The following is a 12,514-nucleotide window of genomic DNA, read 5'->3' as shown; positions in this document are numbered from 1 at the left end:
AGAGTAACACGAACCCGTGCACGTCATTGTGCGTCCCGTGCAACGACGATACCGAGAGCGTGGAAGCGTCTCTGAGCGGCGATGCTTTTGGGGCGTAGTGAAAGTCGACCTTTTGGTGCTGAGTAGTTCTGCTGGGGTTTATTTTTTGTCTTGGGTAGGAGTAAAGGGTGCCTGCTCTTACGTCTGCTAAAGGGTTACGTCGGAGTGGATGTTGTCAGCGCGCTGCGCGCACGTGCGTCCCCGACTCGGTGCACAGCAGATAAGGGACAGGCGCGCGTGACGGTCGGCTCTCCAGCCTGGGCTGCCACGTCTTAAATCCCAAACCCAGCACGGACCCCATGCACTGCTCTATAAAGGGTTTTAAACGTTTTCTTTGTGTTAACATATTTGATTCAAATGTCATTGTATAATCGCATAAATGCTTGATTAATACAAAAGGTATATAGGACAATGTGATATCTAAGACTGCTCTGAGGATAAAATCCCTTTTGAAGTACCTGGATTTTCATATGAATGGCTTCTAAAATGTCTAACTGTTAACTAGGTCATAATTATAATAGCGTTATTCAACAAGCAAAAAAAACAAAAAACACGTTTTATGTTATCGTGCCTTTTTGTACAATTAAGGTAACTGTTGGCACAGATGAACTCTTATTATTACTCTTATTAATTAATTGGTAGAATGATTTCTGTGGCTGGTGGTCAGACCTGTTGTGGTCTGTGAGGGTTAATTTTCTCATTCAGTCCGTTCCAATGCACAGAAGTGTTTCAGTTCTAGTAACCTTTCTTTTGCAGCAGTCTTGCTGTTTTGGTGATTCTAAAACACATTTTCTTCTGTTCTAGCCACTCGGGTTGATTTTATTTTGGCTGTGAATCACAGACATGCCGATATTCTGCTGCAGAATTTCCTGAACTCGGAGTTCTTTGGCCCTTTGCTCCGATCTGTGTAAGGCATCCTTCCCTCCGTGGAACTGTGGACTAATGGAAGTCTGTAGAAATCCTTTTGTATCCCTTCCAGCTCTACAGACTTCAGACTTCACTTTTTGTTCTGGTGCCATGGTGCAATTCTTTACATTTTATTTTATCGTTATCTTATTGTGTATTTACACTTGAATTGACCGGAACACATTAATCCAATTACCCTCTTTTCATTTCAGTATCCTGGAGGTTCACATACTTTGTCCATCAATTACCTGTTTAGCTGTTTAAACCATTTCTTCAATGAAGATATAAGAATATAATCATATGGGAAAATATGTGTTTGGCTCATTAAATAAAACCTAATTATTATTATTTAGATAAAGATGAAATTACATTATAAGAACCAACCCAACAAGGTTCTTTAGCGTTTCAAAATATTTCAGTTTTTTCATTTAGCTATAACTTATTTTCTTAACCTGCTTTATACTGTATATGCTAGTTATGTGTGTTCGTTTGTTCTTTATTTACAACATAAGCTGATTGGTAGAGAGAGATGGCTGAAGTTCGTTAGTGGGGATACTTCTGGGCCTCTCCTCCTTTTTCTCTCTACCCACCCACCCCCTCTCTGTTTTTCCTTCTCTATATTCCCTCTGCTGTTCTCTCTCTCTCTCTCTCTCTCTCTCTCTCTCTCTCTCTCTCTCTCTCTCTCTCTCTCTCTCTCTCTCACCCTCTCTTGCTGTGTTCTATTGAGATTGCAGACAGGTAGTTGTGCCAGAGTTGCGGTTGAGCTGTTGACCAAACCGGAGCTAAAATTCTGTTTAAACCGGAATCCACAAGCAGCACTGTATCCTGGCGTGGTGTACCCTGAAAGCTGAGATGCAGAGACAGAGGTGTGTGTATGTGTGTGGGTGTGCAAGTTCGAAGGGGAGGTGGGGGTTACAGGTTAGACGGAACCATGTGGTCACACACACACACACACACACACACACACACACACACACACACACACACACACCTCCTGTGTGTGAGGCTGAATGACAGTCTCTGAAAGCACAGACTCCAAGCTCCAGCCGCTAAAGCAGACTAATACACAAAGCAGAGGCTCGGGCTGGCTGGTGTTAATTAGTGATAGAGAAGCCAGACTGGCAGGCATAGTGTGGACTGGGCACAGGCCTCTGCACTAGCGTGCCCTGGTGCTGATTGATTGTGCCAGCCAAGGCTCACCTGCAGGCCCTACACACACACACACACACACACACGGTCCCTGACAGCCTGCAGAGAGCACTCAGTGTCAGGGAACAATATCCTGCACTGTGCACCTCGCAACAGAGCACGCTCATAAATCACCACGGTGACAGAGACAACGCCCTTACTGTCCACACTCCATCACACACGCACACACACATGCACACACGGGTGATATGCATACATATGCACACACACATACACATATGCACTTGCACACATAGACTGTCAAAAAACCTCAGAGTAGTTGTTACTGACCTAAGGCAGAAATGAATCTTCAGCTAATAAATATGCAAAATTAAGTATCCTCATATTTTTAGATTTTATAAGAATATATACATTTAGTGTAGTACATTTTCTAGTTATACAATGCGCAGTATAATGTTATTTTGGTAGTGCACAGTATTCGTTTAGACAGGAAGCACACTAGATCCTGTAAACCTCCCAGTTAGGCCTTCCACCTGCACTGTAGGTCACCCAGATATGATCCAACCTACATCACTCATCTGATCGTGTGAGGACACACTGCATTACCCCTTGACCTCTGCACGTTGAGCTGATCTGCCAACCCTCTCCTCTCTTCACCCGCTTTCTCGTCTTCTTCATCCCTTCCTCCTTTTCCTCTCTTCTCTCTTCTTTTCCATCTCCTAGCACCCCCCCACCCACCCACCCACCCCCCGCCCTCTCTCATGTAATTCAGCCTCACTGCCAATGAAGAGTGTGCACGGCGGTCCGTAGGTGAAGGCCGGACGCGCTACAATGGGCCCTGTGAGAGTAGCCTCCCCTAACTCTGTCTTCCTGCCATACCAGAGTGACAACCACTCGCCTTAGCTCCACACGGCAGAGAGAAGGGGAAAAGAAACAGAAAGAAAAGCAGAGAGGTGGGAGAGGGAGAGAAAGATGAAAGGTTGGGGGTTGGGGGATGGGGGCACGCAGGTGTCAGGTGTGATCAGGGCGGAGGCTGACGTGAAGACACAAAGGGCCGGTCTGTTCCACTCCTGCAGCTGCAGGGGGCGGAGATGAGCATGGCTGACAGACAGACGGCCGCCGTGGACGAGGGGACACAAGGAGACCGGGAGGTTGAAGGAAGAGCCCGACACTGAGACTTCAAACGGAGGCATCAGATCCTGGGTGCCGAGAGACGGAATTGGTGGGGGGGTGGGGTCAAAAGGAATGAGAGGAAGAAACAGAGAGGAAGGACAACAGTGAGCCCCGTGTGTGTGAGTGAGTGAGTGTGTGTGTGTGTGTGTGTGTGTGTGTGTGTGTGTGTGTACATTTTACACGTGCAACCATAAGGAATGCGAAGAAAATCGCTGGGTTTGGGTTCATCACACACTCCAATCTGCTTGTCCAAATGCACTAGCACTTCATCTTCTGTGTGTTACTGTGCAGAGCTCCTGCTAAGCCCCCTGATCTCTACCACATGGCATCCCATCAAAGGCTCTGGGCTCGGGGCTGCTACAGGGAGCCTCTTCCCTCCACTGATCCATCTCTGGAGAAAGCGTGTGCGTCAGATCTCGGCCTAATGTTTTTTTAATGCAGGCAGGTTATTCTTTGCCACAGCTTGACTCTAAATAGCATTCACATCCAGCTTCCTGTCAGAGTAGCCTTGCTATGTCTTACCCATTTGACATAAGAAAAAACACAGCTTCTCTATCCACCCCTACCCTCCACTACCACGTATAGATGCGGAGGTAAATACCCCATTTATCCATCAGCACTTCCCCACATGAGCACGCTGTGCACACACACACACTCACAAAAGTGCAGATCTACATGCATTATTACATGTCTTTTAGGATTTCTAAGCTACAGCACCATACTTCAACTCACACACAGACGGAAGCGCACACACACACACAAACACGCACGCACACACATGCGTGCGCATGCGCGTTCGTGAGCCTGATTAGAGTGATGGGCCACTTCCCATTGGCCACCAAGTCTAACCCTGTGATTTCCAGGGCAGCCAATTTCCCGTGCTGATAGGAAACTCAGATAGTCTGCTGAGCTTAACACGGACAAAGAGATTCTTCCTTCACATGTCTTCCGCAACACCACATTCTCTCTCTCTCTCTCTCGCTCTCCCTCTCTCTCCCTCTATCTCTCTCTGTTTTTACTTTCACTCCTCCTTTCTCTTCCTTTGGCCTACTCTGTCCATCCTTCCTCACACTGTTAACTCTTTGCCCTCTGCCCATGAGAGGAGTGTCCGGCGACAGAGCCGTGTGTGCCGGGAGTCTGCTCCAATAGCGCCGTCGATCGCTCCGCTCAGATACCACCGGGTCGGGGGCTCAGCTGGCGGACAGGAAGCAGCTTCCTGTCATAGCTTCTTCCTGTGTGTCTCTCCTGTTTACCTCTTGACCAGCTGGCCTGCCAGACGACCCCACCCTTTAATATCTGACCTCATTGATGCTAGCCAAGTGCCAGGCTATAATAACCCCTTCCACGACTACAACGGATAGCTAACAGCATCTGCTCCTGCAGTCTAGGGTTGACTGTGTTTTCTTTCTAAACAAGCAAAGCAGGTTATCTGCACAAGCTTAATTTTAAATACACTGTGTAAATTGTCATCACAAAGTTCACTGATACATCCTGGTGTCACTCCTGTAGTTGGTCCTGAAGTATCTTATAAAGATGTTCTTATGTATGAGAAACGTGTGTGGAGATGTTGGTGCAGTGCTGATATCTGCCATTACCACACTGAGCAGACAGGACTGGGCTGAATCACACCTTCAAAAAACCCCAAACCAAAACATGTTTGCATCAGCGGTGCAACAGGCAGTTTTTCATTTAACTCCTATAATCACCTATAACAGCTGCAGCCACCTTAACAGCTGCAGTTGGAGATCTAATCATTGCCATTTCTTGCTATTCCAACATCACCACAGATCTCCACAGTGCTCTAATGAGGACCAAGATGATGGTTTTACCAAGTATGGCAAACTGCATATACGTGAAACTCTTAAAGAGAATTAGGGTTATGGTTAGAGTTAGGGTTAGTGGATAGGCATTATGGTTAGGATTAGGAGTTAGGTTTGGGGTTATGGTTAGGGTTAGTGGATCGGGGTTAGGGTTAGGGTTAGGGATACCCTAACCCAGATCCAAAAATCACAGACAAAAAAATTTCCACAAGGTGTAAGAGGTGAATAACGCAGGTTTCACTGGCCACATTCATAGCACTGCTGTCAACTAAACTTCAAATGCTGACTAAAGACCCATCTATTTGTGAAATATTTAAATGACCATTAATCCTGCACGTATGTTGAGTATATGAAACCTATTGTAGGTTATTATTTATTGCACTGATTGTTGTTTTTTATAGAGCTCATACGTGTTTTGCAGTTCTAGGCATAAGCACTGATCTACTGGCTAGGATGTATTCTATGAGTAAATGACAAAGCACTTTTGTAAGTCGCTCTGGATAAGAGCGTCTGCCAAATGCTATAAATGTAAATGTAAACTGTGGAGGTGTGGAGAATGATTCTGTCAGGACTGGGTTGATTTTGAAAAATAATTTGAGAGAACCTGGGGTTTCAGGGAGGTGAAAGGACAATGAGATTTGAAAGGAGGGGTTTTGGGGAAAGAGAGAGCAAGAGAGAGAGGAATGCTGTCACCGTCCTAATCACATGGGTCTTTCTGAAAAACCAGAACAACGGAGCTGGAGCTTGTTAAGAGGAACACCATGCAGCAGGAAACAATCCCTGCACCCCCACCCACACCCCCACCCAAACCCCTACCCATGCCTTTTTTCTCCCCACCCAGGGCTGCCCCACCCAGCATCCACTTCCTGCCAGAACTCAACACACTTCCTCTGCAGCCATCAGGAATCCCTGCTGGGACATTCCATCCATGAAATGCAGTCTCTCTCTGAGACACACACACACACACACACACACACACACACACACACACACACACACAAACACACACAAAGATTTTGTAGGCCTATGGGAATCAAAGGTTTGTTCCAGTTTGTTCCATGCTTTTACAATTCTTGTTCCTCTTGAGATGTGCGGTGACTTATAGGTTCAGCACGTTTCTCCGTTTCCACTAGAGGGCGCTACATTACAAAACATAAAAGCTCAACGACTTCGGTCATCTCGTCATCTAGGTAACATCGTTACACACACGGCGCGGTGCTTTTCCCAACACAGAACCGGTGGGTATTACGTCCATCTTTGATTATGCAGTTGCCTGACTTGCACACAAAAAGCAATTATTCTGATGAAATTAAAGTAAATGAAACGAGGCAAAGTCGCGCTCTGTGCGTATGCATGCGCGAGGACTTGCAGGAAGGGTGAAACTACCAGGTTTCATGACTTTGTGTTTGACCTTTTCGGAAAACGAGCTAATCCCGGGATATAATAGACTCTGGTGCCGATATGGAAAACTGCTGCGCCGTTATCTGGGTTGCCTTGGAGACCATCAGAGAGCAGTCCCGGTGAAGATGCCGCGTTATTAAAAGGGGAGTTTGTATATATTGGAACAGGCGTTTTTTGTCATAAGTGTCACTCAGGGCTGCACAGTGGTACCTGTTCCATTATTAATAGAAACCTGTTTTCTTTCCAACATAAAAAAAAACCGTTCTGAGCACAGTTAAGCAAAGAAATCCGTTTTCTTAAGAATGAAAGGGCCTACTAACACAAATCATCAACGATTTGCGTAACACAAAGGCTCAATATCCACCATAGGATAAAGCTATGATATTACATTAATTAACTTACCAGCTATTAATTAGCTTTAGCAAATTGGCCGACATCTGGTGATACCGAAAAAGAAAATGTTATATTTAACATTGCTTTTCTACTATTGCTTTCACGGCTATTCTTTCTACTACTACCAATTATTATTATTATTATTATTATTATTATTATTATTATTATTATTATTATTATTATTATTATTATTATTATTATTAAGTTTAAATTGGATAAAAACGAGGTCCACAACATGTGTGGAGAAATGGCCCAGAGAACAGTTCTGTCTTTTACTAACGGTACAAATACCATCGCTTATAAGCTCCATGTAGTGTGATGTGTCGCCCAATTAACTCGATGTGCTTGCGGAACTCAGCGAACGGATTTATAAAGGCCTGACTAATGATGGAGGACTAAACAGGTTAGTGCTCTGGGCCCATTCCGTGGATAGGTGGTAGGCAACAGGAAATGTGTGAAAAATCATCCGTAGCTTTATATGACTCTGCTCCATTAATATGTGAATCCCGCGCGCCTTTACGCCGCACGTATGCAGAAGCCTGTATTATTATTATTATTATTATTATTATTATTATTATTATTATTATTATTATTATTATTATTATTATTATTATTATTATTATCAATGTTTGCGGACACAAACCATCCAAAAAGGCCATATCAAATACCTAGTAAAAATACTGATAATGCGCGTCACAAACTTTGAAAGGAAGTCATTAGTTAATTTGTTAATGGTCGCAAAATGCTAGTCGCGCGCGCATATGACATTCGATAGTTACTAACAGGAATTTTCTCTTTAATTTGACGCGTAGGGAGCATCGCGAGCGACACAGCAGTCACATGAAGCCAAGCACAGAACAAGAACGCGAACAAAAGCAAGAAACTGGCAAACGTGGCGATGATTCGCTGATATCAACTGGATAAACAAGTGAAAACAAGTGTTTGGAAGAAACTGGCTAATTTCACAACTAATTCAACATGTTACAAATCTAATGACAAGCGAGAATAATCACACAGATAGCCATCATCACTGGGCTCCGATATGAATGATACTGTCCGCATTGATATGGTAAGTGTGTGTACAATGGCCCATCCAATAACCCAGCTCAAAACAAGCTAATATTGGCCCGAGCACTGGGGCGCGTTAAATGTGTAAATATTCCTCCGATGGGCAGCCTGTCTGTCTTTATCAACCTGCGCGATCTTTCCCCTCAAATGATGCATTAGATGCATTGAATGTATTTGTTGTGCCAGTTTCAAAAGGCAGCGATAATCTGGGAGGGTGAGATAAGGAACACCAATTTATTCAGCGGCACTTTGGACCCTGTTTCCAGTCTGAGTCGGTCCTGACACCTCCAGCGGTAAGCTGATAACGATTAGGCCATTTATTATCTTCACGAAGAACAAAGATTGCCTCGCGCCGATGAAATATTACCACCGGTAATAATAAAAAGGGCTCTGGCATCTGATGCATGCGCATATATAAATAATAACTTAGAACGCCCTCATACAAAAGGAAGGAAAAAGGAATCACAGGCAAAAGGGGAAAAAGATATTCTATTATATCGACATAAAATCTAGCAATAAACAACAACATCAATAACAAACAAACAAACAAATAAATAAATAAATAAATAGAGAGATAAATAAATATTTTAAAAATGAAATTGTAATAATAATAAATCCCATATTAGATAGACTTGTAAATGAAGTATATAATATACTGATACTAGCTAATATACCAATAAAAATAAAAAGCTTTTTTCAATATTTGTTAAATTACTGCTTCCTACCGTATTTTGTAATGCACCTTCTTGTGTAAATAACTGTTGCCTGACGAAAATGTTGTTACTACGGAGAACTTGAACATTTTAATAAACAAATAACGGGATAACACTGGGATACATTAAGCCCAAATGAAGGCACACTCGGGTAATAAAAGTGCCACCACTTCACTATTTATTTTGGAAGACATACAGTTTACTTTTATTCCGCGATTATATATATTTTTGCTGTCTTTGATGAACAACGCAAAATGGAAATGACGTGTCTGCAACTGCACGAGCAGGCGAAAGCGCGTGCGAGGTTAGTGGGCGCTTCTATTGGACTAGAGTGTTCTTTTTTTAATGCGCTGGAGATGCAAGCTTGCAGGAGATAAGCCTTTATCACGCGCTCATCGCGAGTGAGCCTCTTAGACCGGTCAAATCGCAATACGGTCCTGAAGCAAGCACATGCTGGTCTCAGCTCCTTACCATGACAAAGAGTGCATTAATAAGATCGTTAATAAATTATGAGAAACATTAAGCCAGAAAACAATTAGTTTGGTCATATATGCTATAGTATAAAAATATGGTGAATAATAATAATAACAATAATACCACCACCACCACCACCACAACATTATTATTATTAGTAGTATTATTATTAACAACAAAAATAATACTAATACTAATAATAATAATAATAATAATAATAATAATAATAATAATAATAATAATAATACTACTACTAATAATAATAATGTTGACCTACTAGTTTTCTGTCAAATCAACTGGATATGACGCAGATTGTTGGAGGTGTTTTTGATCTCAGCTATTTCACCCACGACTTCATCACTAGAATCTAATCCAGGGGTAACACTTATGGAACCACTGGACTGGGGCGTCGTTCCTTGCGCGCACAGCGCAAAAGATGCGCGGGGCAGACAATGGCGTGCATCTGTTAAAACAGGGTAATAGTGTAAACAAGGCAGAATGCAAGTAGTGTACAGCAGCCAGTGAAACTGGCAACAAGATGAACACTTAGTGAAGGCCGCTATGGCTTCCAGGTTTTGAACTGTTGATTCCAGCTTTTCGCTATACCAGCATTTGCGCAGCGGCCACTGTTTATATGTACAAAATAACACGCTGTCAAGTGCTTAAACCTATAGCGTGCCCATTTCAACAGACTGTCTTAAAATTGTAGCTAATTATTGTCAATACTTTGAAGGTTGTAGGGAACCGCTGAAAGGAGAGCGGAAATGGGTCAGGCCCTGCTTGGCCTGTGTTGACAAGATCTCCCAACACACCGATAACCCCGCTAAATGATATAGGCCTACGAACTCTATGTAACGAGGCTATAAGCTTCGATATTCTTGTGCAGTAGGCAAGTTTTAAGGACTTGGCAAAATCTCCACGATTGAGGGCCCGAATAATTGACTATCTCTTTATCTTTCATTCCGTTCTCATTGATGAGAAGTGGTAGAAAGGAGAACCAAGGATTTCAGAGGATTCTGATTTTTATCGTAATCCTTGGGCAAACTAGCTCACCATTCTGTTATGACGACCTGTTATAGTGTTGACAACTGATTTGGATTCTCTACTGCCCGTGGACTCTCTTGGATGAAAGCAAAACAATGGTCCCCATTGAGCATAGCATTATTTATTTACTGCATTCTATATAATTCAATTAATTCTGTCAGAGTTCACATCTTCTTTCTCGCGACCCTCTGCTCTCTTTGTGCGCTCACACTCTATAGGGACGCAGGCGCGAGAGGCAGCGGCTCAGGCGCCCTGCACCTGCCTAGACTCAGCAGCGGCACACGAGCCCATGGTCTCGTGCCAGAGATTTGCCGCGGCTTTGCATGTTTTAAAAGTTGGTGTTATGTGTGAGTGAGTTAAAAAAAAAAAAAAAAAAAAAAAAAAAAAAAGGAGGCAGGGACCGCAAAGTCGCTTTTTTTCAACCCTCATCACTTTATCGACACGATCAGGCAGGGATAGAATTCATTAAGTGGGTTAGCTCAGGGGCGTCTTCTAATGTAGCCACAGATATACATATTCAAAATACTCCAGGACGCATCTGCAAGAGTGCGTCACATGATGATGGAGGAAAAGGACAACAAGTTGATGAATCAAACTAACGATATACTATTAGTGTACATTATCGTCAGTCGCGATTTTGTTCAGAAATGGGCCTATTCCTAGGATACTTAGATAACCTCAGCATAAGCTCTAAAATAACAAAGTCCAACAAGCAGTCGAACGTGTCTCAGATTATTATATCGAATATGTATCACGTTCATATCTGTTAGACCTTCCTTCCCAATTTAAATGTATTATTTATGTATGCATAGCAATGGTCACTTCCAATGCCAACTCCCGTCTCTGTGGCGAAGGGGTTCGAGGGATTGATTAGACTAGTGAGCGCATAGCAAACGTCCCAGTTCTACCCATGGAGGACCCAGATTGGTTGACGCGCGGCTACGTATCTGCAGCTCGACTTTGTGCCTCAAGTTTCCAGAGAGAGAGAGAGAGAGAGAGAGAGAGAGAGAGAGAGAGAGAGAGAGAGAGAAAGAGAGAGAGAGAGAGCAAACGGAGAAACTGAGAAGAGTTGTCTGAAGGGACACAGCACCCCACCACAAGCCACTGGAGACGGATCATCAGTTTGTTTTATTCATTTCTTGGCGGCGGAGCTCGGTGAGCGCGCTGCCTCCGTTGTCAGTTTGGCACTACCACCCGGGCGGATTCGGAGAGGAGGTGCAGATCGTGCCAAGGGCAGGAGGCCCCCGCAAAGCGAGTTTCCTCGACTGCCCTCACAGGCGGCGCGACACGGATTTGGCTCAAAGACAGGTTTCGCCTGACTGCGAGATTTTGAGAAGACAGACCGTAACCATAAACACGGGTAAGATGCGTTTTATGTGTCGGCAGAAAACACACATTTGCAAAACAGCTTCCAACAGCGGTTTAGTTCACATCAGCAAACTGATTTACTAGGATCGCCGGCTGCGGCGGCCGTTTTGGAATAATTATGTTTCCCGCGGTGCTTCAGACGCGCTTTATAATATTGCTATATATTAATAAAGCTGGGTTTTTAAATGGTGCATTGCCAAACATGCAATTTTGTATTGTTAGTTATTGTTACTGTAACCATTTGCAATGTCAATGATGATGATGATGATTATGACGACGACAACAACAACAACAATAATAATTATTATTTATTATAATCATTATTGTAAGATGGGAAATTTTAGTGATATGATTTATGAAATTAGAGGCACAAACATCTAATTTCATAAATCCTTTGGCCTAAAATGTTTTTTTATTAAGTCAAGCTCGATTAGTGACTGTGAGGGTGATTATAATAAACAGTTCCCGAAAAATTGACATGAGCAAAAGGTATAAAAGGTCGCTGTTATCGATTGTTAGGAAATTTTAGAAAATCAATCAATCGATATGATTAACGTTGTTCTAAAACAATGAATAATGACGAATCATTCTCCAATATCCGTCAGTTTTTTTTGAGTCGTGTAATAGAAATTTCCGTGAAATTCGAAATGGCAAAGATCTTTTATAATAACCAGATATGCCTATTTAAAATATATTTGAAAACACATTTTACTTTGCCATAACAAATATTCTGGTTATATCAGCAAATGGTAAACATCTCAGTTTAATGCATAAAATATGTCAGTACAGTCACTCTTATTCGGGAACAATAGCGTCGTTCCGTGCACTGCTCGCTGCACACGAATTCCCTGCAGCAGGCTACGATTTGAATGCCGAAGGTTTCCAGCCTTCCTCGCCACCATTTCGAAACAGGGTACTCAAAGTTCTGTCAAAAAGAGGGGGGGGGGGGTCCCCGCTGTCATCACT

This window comes from Electrophorus electricus, chromosome 22 (assembly GCF_041902795.1).
Source record: "Electrophorus electricus isolate QZ-2024a chromosome 22, ASM4190279v1, whole genome shotgun sequence".
NCBI lineage: Eukaryota > Metazoa > Chordata > Actinopteri > Gymnotiformes > Gymnotidae > Electrophorus > Electrophorus electricus.
This window is presented reverse-complemented; position numbering follows the sequence as displayed.